The sequence below is a fragment of the Hemiscyllium ocellatum genome, unplaced genomic scaffold (assembly GCF_020745735.1).
Source record: "Hemiscyllium ocellatum isolate sHemOce1 unplaced genomic scaffold, sHemOce1.pat.X.cur. scaffold_576_pat_ctg1, whole genome shotgun sequence".
In the NCBI taxonomy this organism is placed as follows: domain Eukaryota; kingdom Metazoa; phylum Chordata; class Chondrichthyes; order Orectolobiformes; family Hemiscylliidae; genus Hemiscyllium; species Hemiscyllium ocellatum.
This window is the reverse complement of record NW_026869121.1, coordinates 280814-292317: the sequence shown is the minus strand read 5'-3', so window position 1 is coordinate 292317 and position 11504 is coordinate 280814. Positions and strand designations below refer to the sequence as shown.

The following is an 11504-nucleotide window of genomic DNA, read 5'->3' as shown; positions in this document are numbered from 1 at the left end:
TGGGAACGATTTAGCAGGAGGCAAGGTGGGAGAGGCACCCCTTGTGGTGGAGAAGCCAAAGGAAGATGAGGGAATTGGTGAGTTAAAAGAAAATTACCCAGGATATTTTCCAGACTCTGTAGTAACAAGATCCCACTGTCATAAGTCACAGCAGGAAGAAGAAATGAACTAAAAAGACAAATGAGTTGATGCTCAGTGAACTGACACCCTGTTTGATGTAACGGTGCAGGAAAAACCTGAACAAGCAGAGGATCAGGCAGAGGTGTTTAGTCCAGAAAGTCTAATGGACTTACAACAGATATGTACACACACGTTCACACACACATATACATGCACACACACAGAAGAGGAATCAGAATATATTGTTGAACGTTATTAACTTAAACATAGAATCATAAAATTAAAATGGAGACCCCGATAGGTTACTGCAGAAGGGAAATGCGCCGAAGTGCACCAGATTGTATTAGCAGTAATCTACAGTGTTACGGGTCACACATAAACTCTCTGCAGGCGGTCACCTAGGTGTACAGAAGACTCAGGCTAAGGTACAGAAGCATTTCTAATGGCCTGGAATGCACAAGGATGCGGTTCATTTTTGTTGTACGTGACATACATACCAAACAGTAGGTAAGTCCCAGGCAGTAATAAAACCAGCACCTTTGTTGCCAATTCTTGCATTCGAGAAACCCTTCATGTGGGTTATGATTAATTGTGTAGCTCCCCTTTCTAAAGTAAAAGTGGAAACCAATATTTGCTGACCATAATGGATGCGTCTACCAGATTTCCAGAGGCAATTCCATTATTGGAGTGTAAAGGCAAAAATGAAGGTGGAGGAGTTGGTAGCTTTCTTTACTTGCTGTGGACTGCCCAGAGAGATTCAGTCAGACCAAGGGTCTCATTTTACTGCTCAGCTGTTTTAGGAAGTCATGGATATCTTAGGCATACAGCACTTCAAATCAAGTGCGTCCCATCCTGAATCCCAGGTAGCCTTGGAAAGTTAGCATCAGACACTGAGGACCATGTTAACAGCGTACTGTCAGGATTACCCGAATGGTTGGGATAAAGGTGCCCCATTAAATTGTTTGCCATTAGAGATGCCCCAAATAAATCTACTCACTTTACTTCCTTTGATTTAATATTCTTACATGAAGTGAGAGGTCCTTAGAAATTAATTAAATATAAATTGACAGGACCAAAGTCGGAGATCTCACACTTGGATTATGTATCAGAGGTGAGGGAGAGATTGGATGGAGTAGGTGAGTTAGTTAAACAGCACATGAAGAGGGCACAGTGTAGAGTGATGCAGGTGGCAGATAAAAACTCTGAAACTTTGACGATTTCCTGTGGGGATGACGTATTAGTTTCGCCACCAGTGGTAAGAAAACCATTCAAAGCCAGGCCCCTTTCAAATTAAAAAAAAAGTGTGAAGTCAGTTAAACTACCTGGTAAAGATACCGGAGATGACAAAAAAACTTTGTCGAGTATTTCATCTGGATGAATAATGCACCAGCCACATTTAACACTCAAGAATGGGGGGGGGGGGGGGGGGGGGTGCATATGAACAAATTGTGCAACTTATCTGTATGATGTAGTGATCTTCAGCAAGTGATTGAAAGCTCACATGTTACAGTTGGCAGAGCATGTTGAACGATTACAAGAAGCAAACTTGGTAATAAACTGAAAGAAAACAGAATTCGCGAAGGCAGAGGTGACGTTCTTGGGACATTACATTGGACATGGAAGGTTGACCCCATGGAGCACAAAAACGAAGGGCTTTGAGGAATTTCCACGAACATCCTCGAAGAAGGAGGCGCTTCGATTTTTGGAACTGAGTGGTTTCTATCGGAAGTTTGTTCAAAACTTCAGCAGCGTCTTGGCAACACTGATGGATTTAATGAAGAAGAACACAGAATTGTGGTGGACAGAACAATGCCAGGAGGTATTTGAGAATTTTAAAGCAGGTTTAATCACTACACCAGTTTTAGCTGCACCAAATATTCTGAAACCCTTTGAAAATTGTGTTTGATGCTCGGGATATAGGGGTCAGAGATGTATTGATATGGAAAAAGGTGATGGAATTGAATGGCTAATTGGCTACTTGTCGAAAAGACTCAATATCCAACAGAGAAAAAAAATAGAAAATCTCCATTATTGAACAAGAATTATTATGTTCCACACTGGCCTGACAATATTTTAATGTGTATATGACAAACAAATTGTCGGAGATGGTTGTGGACAACGACAAATCTCTCGCATTTTTTGGAATATTTAAAGACCAGAATATGAGACTATTTCATTGCAGTCTTACCTCACCAACTTTAAACTTACAAAGTGTTCATGCTGTGTCTCCTATAATGTGATAGCAGATGTGTTTTCGCGGATTTAAAGGAAAAAGTGTAGATAATATTTGACTTATTCCAGTGTTGTATTGGTGTGCAGAATTAATATGAATGATATAACTGAGATTAACACTTTGGTATTTCATAAAATTAGGATTAAGAGTTAGAGGAAAACAAATGTTGCCATCTTTTCATTCAGCTAGTTCATTTTATTTTCTGAAGCGGGGAGATGTTATGAAGACAAAAACATATATGGACACTTTAAAACAGATCGGGTTTTGCTGAATAGAAATTAAAGCCACAGATGCCAGCTGAAGGTCACACTGTTCCACATGTCACCATTAGCTGAGAAATGGATTCCTGAGTTTTGGTTGCTGTTTTGACAGCCATACAAATGTAACCAAAGAGTTTAAATAACACTCAGGATACCAGAAGCCAACAGAATTTGAATATTATTGTTTGGACGCCTGGTAAGCAATCAAATTATGAGAATTATTATATCATGGGGAGTATATAAACCCAGCATTTTGAACACTAGAGAGAGCTACTGCCATCCAACAGTAGAGCAACTGCTGTAGAGCAGGAGTGCTAACTGACCATCTCAAACACACTCTATCAAAGACACATGTTCATGCAAACCTCTTTGCAATAAAAAAAATGAACCAAGGAGATCAGCAGCTGAAAGAGTTAATACAGCGGGGAAGATAGAGACTGTATGGTCTTGAGATTGTAATGTTTAATGTGTGGGTTGTTGGAACAACATACTTTTTACAGAGTTGGAGTCAGATAGTAAGTAGCTAAGAAAAGAGGGGCTTGTATTTGTGAATAGCTGTTGTTTAGTTTTCACTAATAAAGTTAAGAAATAAACTTGTTAATCTTTGTTTAAATAGTGGAATGTGGGAGATCTGTGTCGCTCATATTTTAACAGATTACGAGGTGAGGTGAGCTTTTCTGGGTGTTTGGTTTTAATTAACAGAAGGGTTCGACTCCACCTTGTAAATGTCCATCCACGCTAACCCCATTTCCCTCCACCACAACTCCTATACACAATGCTCTGACTGATTAAGGCAAATGTGTTAAATGTGTTCAGTACCGCACTGTCTGCATTCAACTTCACTTTCAAGGAACAATGTACCTGCAGCCTTATGTCCATTTGTTTCACAACACTCCCCAGGCCCTTACCATTAAGTGTATAATTTCTGCTCACAAGCCTCCAGTCTGAAAAATATCCCTCTTCCTTCAAGCCAATTGTGATGAGCTTCTTCTGTATCCCATGTGACCGAACCTTACTAATCTGCCTACCAATCGGAATGTTATGAACACCTTGCTGAGGTCCACATAGACAATGTCTACCCAACTGCCTTCATCAATCTTCTTTGTCACCTCTTCATAAAACGCAACCAAATTAATGAGACATGATTTCCCATGCAGGAAGCCACGTTGTCTACCCCAATCAGCCCTTACCTTCCCAAATGTATGTAAATGCTATCCCTCAGAATCCCCTCCAACAACTTACCCACCACTGACATCAGGCTCACCGGTCTATAGTTCCCCGGCTTTTTGGGTCACTGTCTCCTTTTCTTGTCCCACTCCTCCACTGCTCACAACAAATGTTAAATGTAACCAGGTCGGTGATATGGCCGATGATATCGGTCTCAGACTGGGTCAGGGTCAGTTTTAGGAACAAGTCAGGCTAGTTTCTGTAATCTGCTAAAACAACACGTTTCCGATCCAGATCAATGTTACTCCAACTATGATGGAAAGATGGATGGCAAACTGTTTGCGTATTGCAAATAAAGACTCGATATTTCCCATTCTAAAAACACTGACACACACACACACACACACACACACACACAAATCTGTGCAATTTCACGTTGAAAGAACCTTATCCAAATATTAGTGTAACTCATGACAAAAGGAAAAATTGTGAGATTCTCCAAAATGTTATTCTGCTTCTGAAGGTATTCCACTCACATAGCTGCTAGCAATGGGAATTTTATCCTGGGAGAGTTGGATTTGGCTGAATTCCCTTTGCTTTAGGCTGGCAGGAGGTTCCAGGTTAGCACAGTGGCTCAGTAGTTCGCACTGTTCCATCACAGCATCAGGGAGACGTGAGTTCAATTCCAGCCTCGGGCGACTATCTGCGTGGAGTTTGCATCTTCTCTCCGTGTCTGTGTGAGCTTCTGATGGGTGCTCCCGTTTCCTCCCACAGCCCAAAGCTGTATAATTCAAGTGAATTGGTCAAATAGTCCATCGTGTTCCGCGATTTCTACTTTAGGTGCATTAGTCAGTGGTAACTGTGAGGGCATGGCAAGGTTACTCTTTGGAAAGTTGGTATGTACTTGTTGGGCCGAAGGGCTTGTTTCCACACTGCTGGGATTCTATAAAAATAAGAATGGTAACAATAACAGTAGAGTTTTGTTTTAGCTCATACACGTTACTGTGATGGGGAGTAATGAAGGAGAGAGAGTGCAATAGGCCGCTTCTTCCCGGGCAGATGACACTTTCTCCCTCTCTGAGTTGGATCACACAATAATGTCATTCTCTCCCAAACTGGACCATGTGAGGTCTCCTTGTACATTGTCCAAACGATGTCTCCATCACATTCCCTATTCCATGTCGGTGCATCATTGCTGCTGCCATACACAGAGCCATACCCTGAGCAGAAAATGGTCTTGATTGATTTGAAGATATGTTTATATGTCCCTGCGTCATGAAAACATAAAATGTTTAATGTATTCAGAATACATAGAACTTAGAACATAAAACAGTTCAGCACAGAACAGGCCCATCAGCCCATGATGTTGTTCCGACCATTGATCCTCATGTAAGCACCCTTACATTTCTGTGACCCATATGCATATCCAGCAGTCTCTGAAATGTCCCCAATGACCTCGCTTCCACAACTGCTGCTGGCAATGCATTCCATGCTCTCACAACTCTCTGTGTAAAGAACCCGCCTCTGACATCCCCTCTATACTTTTCTCCAACCAGCTTAAAACTATGACCCCTCGTGTTAGCCATTTCTGCCCTTGGAAATAGTCTCTGGCTATCAACACTATCTATCTCTCTCATAATCTTGAATATCTCAATTAGGTCCCCTCTCCTCCTCCTTTTCTCCAAATAAAAAAGTCCGAGTTCAGTCAACCTCCCTTCATAAGATAAGCCCTCCAGTCCAGGCAGCATCCTGGTAAACCTCCTCTGAACCCTCTCCAAAGCGTCGACATCTTTCCTATAATAGGATGACTAGAACTGGACACAGTATTCCAAGTGCGGTCTAACCAAAGTTTTAAAGAGCTGCAACAAGATCTCACGACTGTTAAACTCAATTCCCCGTGTTAATGAAAGCCAAAACACCATATACTTTCTGAACAACCCTGTCCACTTGGGTGGCCATTTTAAGGGATCTATGTACCTGCACACCAAGATCTCTCTGTTCCTTCACACTGCCAAGAATCCTATCCTTAATCCTGTACTCAGCTTTCAAATTCGACCTTCCAAAATGCATCACATCGCATTTATCCCGGTTGAACTCCATCTGCCACCTCTCAGCCCATCTCTGCATCCTGTCAATGTCCCGCTGCAGACTACAACAGCCCTCTACATTGTCAACGACACCTCCAACCTTCGTGTCATCTGCAAACTTGCTGACCCATCCTTCAATCCCCTCATCCAAGTCATTAACAAAATTACAAACTGTAGAGGCCCAAGGACAGAGCCCTGTGGAACGTCACTCACCACAGACTTCCAGGTAGAATATTTTCCTTCCGCTACCACTTGCTGTCTTCTGTTGGCCAGCCAATCCTGTATCCAAACAGGTAACACAGATACGTGTGTTAAAATGAATGTTTTATTTTAACAAATACAGAAATTGCTGGAAAAGCTCGGCAGGTCTGTCAGCATCCAGATGACTTTTACATGATGGAGTTGTACCAGCCTCCACCACTTCCTCTGGCAGCTCAGTCCATACACGCACCACCCTTTACGTGAAAAGGTGCCCCTTAGGTCTCTTCAAAATCTTTCCCCTCTCACTTTCCACCAATGTCCTCTAGTTTTGAACGCCCCTAACCTGGGGAAAAACCTTGACTACAAACCCTATCCATGACCGTTCTGATTTTATAAACCTTTCCTGCTGTGAAATGTGACTTCAATCAACAGGAATGGCTGTACTTTCAATAATCCCAGGCCGAAATGCTGAAATTCAACACCGACACCTGTTCTTTCTCCATCAAGTCACAATTATAAAACCACTTTAATCGGTTTGTTCAGATATATTAGGAGACACTGCTGTGGGATTTACACCTAGACCTTTGTGCCCGGAGGGAGGGACACGAGCACCACTCAGCAATACCCATAAAGCTGTAACATTATTCTCCTGTGTGTTTGTCCATCAGCCTGTTATGACATGCTGTGACATACCTCTGCAACAGGCAGGACATGAATCCACACCTTCTGGTCCAGAGCTAGGAACACTACCACACAAGTTCAGGAATTGGAATCAAATCCAGAGCTCTGGCTCAGAGACACGGACACTGCCCACTATACTACCATACCCAGACTTTGGGTCATATTTTAGTGCCCGCTTCCAGCTCAGTGTGGATTGATTATAATCAGGTTACTATTACTGAATTACAAAAAACACTTTGTATTATTAAACAAATGCAAGATATTTGTCTCAACTGTAGGATATTGAGTGTACTTGCTGAATATTGAAATTAACTATGACCATCTTTAATCGCTATTATCTGTAGTCTGCAATATTAGGGAAAGAAATCCCGCAGAAACACTCTGCCCAATGAAGGGTCTCAAATAGATGTTTATTACTGAACAACAGAGGCGAAGGAAGAGCTTAATTTCTGACCCCAAAACACCGATCAATCTTACCCACCTCTAACATGTGTCTGCCCTCTTCCTAAAACCATGAAATGACACCAGGCTGCTGATTACTGTCCAGCCTCTCCTCCCCACTGACTGTGTCTGCAATCTGTCCCTCCTCCCTCTAACCACACAAGGCAACCCAAGCTCAGGGTCTTTGTGAAAATCAAGGCCAGAATGTGCAGGCCTCCTGGAGGGGGTGGGCATTTTAAAATTGAAGGGGGAGGTGGCAGTCATATCACACACTGGGCTGAGGGGTGGCAGATGGAGGATAGTCTGGATTAATGCCAGGCATTGGATTTGGTAAATCAAACAAGAACAGGACCTATACAATTAAAAGTAGGGTCTTTTGGTGGTGTTGTAGTACAGAAACCTAGGCTGTCAGGTTTAATTCTTTAAAATTTGCATCTGATATAGAAAGTGGATAAGAAGGTGTTTAACACACTTGTCTTCATAGGTCAGACCTTTGAGTATCGGAATTGGGATGTCATGATGTGGCTGTACAGGACATTGGTGAGACCTCTTCTGGAATACTGTGTCCAGTCAGAGAGTTGGGGATTTAAAACTGAGGGATATTTTGAGGCGTGAGGAAAAAGATTTACAAAAGTCAGGAGAGGTAATTATTTTAGACAGAAGCTGGCTTGTGTGTGGAATGAACTTCCAGAGGAACTGGTGAAAATAGGGACAGTTACAATTTTTAAAGGACATTTAGATCAGTACATGGATAAGACATCAGTTTGGATGGTGCTGTGAGCAGCTGCCCTCTCCCTTCCCCTCTCTGAGTGAATCCCTGTTGGTTTTCACCCTCTGCCAATGCCTGTGCAGTGGCGTGGGGAGGCCAGCAGAGGGAGGCATAGCATCACTTTCAGCACCGCAGAGACAGCCAGACCTGCCCCACACAGAGACACACAGATACACACACAGCAATTGTTAGGACACGGCATAGATCTCATCTGGTAATTTAAACTAAACATAAATAAATGCTCAATTTAGGTTGTAAACTGTTGAAATATGAGTGATAGAGAACTCCCAAATTCCAGTGTTTAAACAAAAAATATCAATGTATTTTTTTAACTCTGAAAGTGAACATTTTACATCAACTATTCACAACTCTGGGACCCTCTTTCTCCTAACTGATTATTACCCTACTCCAACTCTACAGTAATAGACTGTTTCAATGAGACACTTATTAAAATTACATAAACGTAATTTCAAAACCACACAGCAGCTGTTGTTTCATCTCACCTCACACCAATCTCCCTTTTCCCATCTTTCCTGGGAAGACTGGCTCATGTTACAGGATGCTATCCAAGTGTCTACATTTCAGCATTCTGACACCTGGGAACACATCCGTCCATGACACTGTCTCTCAGTCTCCCCCTCTCTGTCTATACCCCAAAACCCCTCCCATGTGGTGATATTTAAACTGATACCCCTGCCATCTCTCTCTGACAGTGATGTTCACACCCACAGTACCCCCTTGTCATGGCACAATGGAGATATGGAGCTGGAAATGGGTGGGAGCTGTACGTCCTGTCACTTCCAGCATGGGCTGCAAGTTTCCCCACACTGGGCAGGGATCTAACATAGTGCTACTGGGCAATGCACTGGGGTGGTGTACACAGTCCTACATGCTGGGAGGGTAACTGCTCCTGGGTTACAGATCAATGCACTGGGGTGGGGTACACAGTACTACATGCTGGGAGGGTAACTGCTCCTGGGTTACAGATCAATGCACTGGGGTGGTGTACACAGCCCTACATGCTGGGAGGGTAACTGCTCCAGGATTACAGATTAATTCACGGGTGATCACTGCACAGGTCTCTGTGCTGGTCAGACTGTCTGGTTGCCGTTTATGGACAATGCAATGATGTGCAGCTCCCGGTGCTGGATGGATATGTAGCCTGTGCACAGTACATCATGGTGGTGGGGTGGGTCGGGGAGAAAGGTGATGGACAGGTCACGGAGCTCCCTGGAACATTCTGACCCCGACATTCTATAACTGACATTCCCCGGAACGTTCCGTCACCGACATTCTATAACCGACATTCCCCGGAACGTTCTGTCCCTGACATTCTATAACTGACATTCCCCGGAACGTTCTGTCCTCGACTCCCCGGAACGTTCTGTCCCTGACATTCTATAACTGACATTCCCCGAACGTTCTGTCCCTGACATTCTATAACTGACATTCCCCGGAACGTTCTGTCCCCGACATTCTATAACTGACATTCCCCGGAACGTTCTGTCCCTGACATTCTATAACTGACATTCCCCGGAACGTCCTGTCCCTGACATTCTATAACTGACATTCCCCGGAACGTTCTGTCCCCGACATTCTATAACTGACATTCCCCGGAACGTTCTGTCCCTGACATTCTATAACTGACATTCCCCGGAACGTCCTGTCCCTGACATTCTATAACTGACATTCCCCGGAACGTTCTGTCCCTGACGTTGTTTGTTTGTGAACGGCCGGACGTCAGTGAATTGAACAAACGATAAGATCCCGAGGGAAGAGATCCCGTTCCAGGGAGAAGGAGACACTGTTCCGAAGGCCCCTCAGGCAGTTAAAGGGGGGAATACGTTTTCCCTGCGTTTACATTTCTCCACGACACAGGATCGACCACAATTTAGACCAAAATACAGAAATTCCCAAACACTGTTTGTTTTCAGGAAACTGGGAGAGAATCCTTCAGGACAGCAACGTTCCCACCCTCCGTATTAGGAACTGGGAAGGAGTGACCTGTGTCTGCTCTCGAGTGATCGAGTGTGTGCGAATGCTCTAGAAACCATCTGTCCTTATGGATGTGTCTCTGTGTGTTTGGGGAGGGAGGGTTTCTTGTGGTTTATGTCACATTTTTGTCAGTAATTCCGACCTTCCCATTTGTTATTCCAGCTCCAATTATTTTAATAAATCCCTGAATACAGGGACGCATTTGAAAATCTCACTGGGTCCCTGATCAAACGGGTCCCTTTGCCTCCAGGCTGATGGATAATGGGTTTGTTTTCCTTCCTCACAGTTAACGTAGTGACCATCTACGTCCTGCTTTATAAAGATTGTGGATTGTCTCCATGTGTCAGACGTTACCTGGGGGCCATGGCAGCGGCAGATCTCCTGGTCATTATCCTCGACCTGATCCTGAGACACATTCCCATTGTTTATAAGGAACAGTTTTATTTCCTGAGGGACTCCGTCCCCGTGTGTAATATCCACGCCGTCCTGCTTTATGCAGCCACTGACTGCTCTGTCTGGTTCACCGTCACTTTCACCTTTGATCGGTTTGTGGCCATTTGTTGCCAGAAGCTGAAAAGTAAATATTGCAGTGAGAAAACGGCGGCTGTGGTTCTGGGAGCAGTGACTGTGCTGAGCTGTTTAAAGAACATTTCCTGGTATTTTATGCTCACGGCTCGGTATTGGCTGGAGAACGTCCCCTGGTTTTGTGATGTAACAGACGCTGTTTATTACTCCAGTGTCTGGGTCACAATCGAGTTCCTCCACCACATTCTAACCCCGGGTGTCCCATTTCTCCTGATTCTGCTGCTCAATGTTCTCACCGTCAGACACATTTTAGTGACCAGCAGAGCCCGCAGGAGACTCCGCGCTCACACCAATGGGGACGCTCAGTCTGACACAGAAATGAGAAACCGAAAAAAATCCATCATTTTACTGTTTGTGATCTCGGCCAATTTCATCCTGTTATGGTCAACGTTAATGCTGTATTCTATATGGTACCGGATGTCTTGGATTGTGGATACCCCTCTGTATCTCGATGCCTTTGTGCAGGAATTGGGCTTCATGCTGCAGCTCCTCAGTTGCTGCACAAACACCGCGATTTATGCCATGACCCAGACTAAGTTCAGGCAGCAGCTGAAGAATGTGCTGAAATATCCCTTCACCCAAATCCATCCATCCATTAAATTCCCTCATTAATCACACCATCCGGGATTTTCTCATTTCAGTTCAGTGTTTCAGCGATGGAGCAGCCTGTCGCTATGGTAACAGACTGAGGCGAGCGCTGGTTTGTCCATCCTTATCCCACAGGGGGGTTACAGGGAAACATTTCAATGTTTCTCACAACTCAGGGGCCAGTGAGAAAAGGCACCATCCCACTGACTGTATCCATCACTTCCATTTGTAACCAATAAAAATGCTGATTACAGCGTGCCGAGCAGCAGAGGGACCGATGTTGTTGTGTGTCTTTGTGTTGGAGAAGCTGAGCTGGAGAGAGACAGACTCAGCCCCAAGTCCTGGTCCTCAGGGAAGGGGAGGGCACCGCGCCCTGA

At 44.1% G+C, this 11504-nt stretch overlaps 1 long non-coding RNA gene across 1 annotated transcript in view; it reads right to left on the bottom strand.

Annotated features, from left to right (window-relative positions):
• Nucleotides 1–2527: 2527 nt before the first annotated feature.
• LOC132813958 (uncharacterized) overlaps nucleotides 2528–11504 on the bottom strand; it is a 35147-nt gene continuing 26170 nt past the window's right edge. Inside the window, exons 2-4 of the long non-coding RNA XR_009644241.1 lie at nucleotides 10309–10524; nucleotides 6081–6146; nucleotides 2528–5048 (exon numbers count right to left, since the gene is read on the bottom strand). This is a non-coding gene — a long non-coding RNA (uncharacterized LOC132813958). The remainder of the gene's footprint in view (nucleotides 5049–6080; nucleotides 6147–10308; nucleotides 10525–11504) is intronic.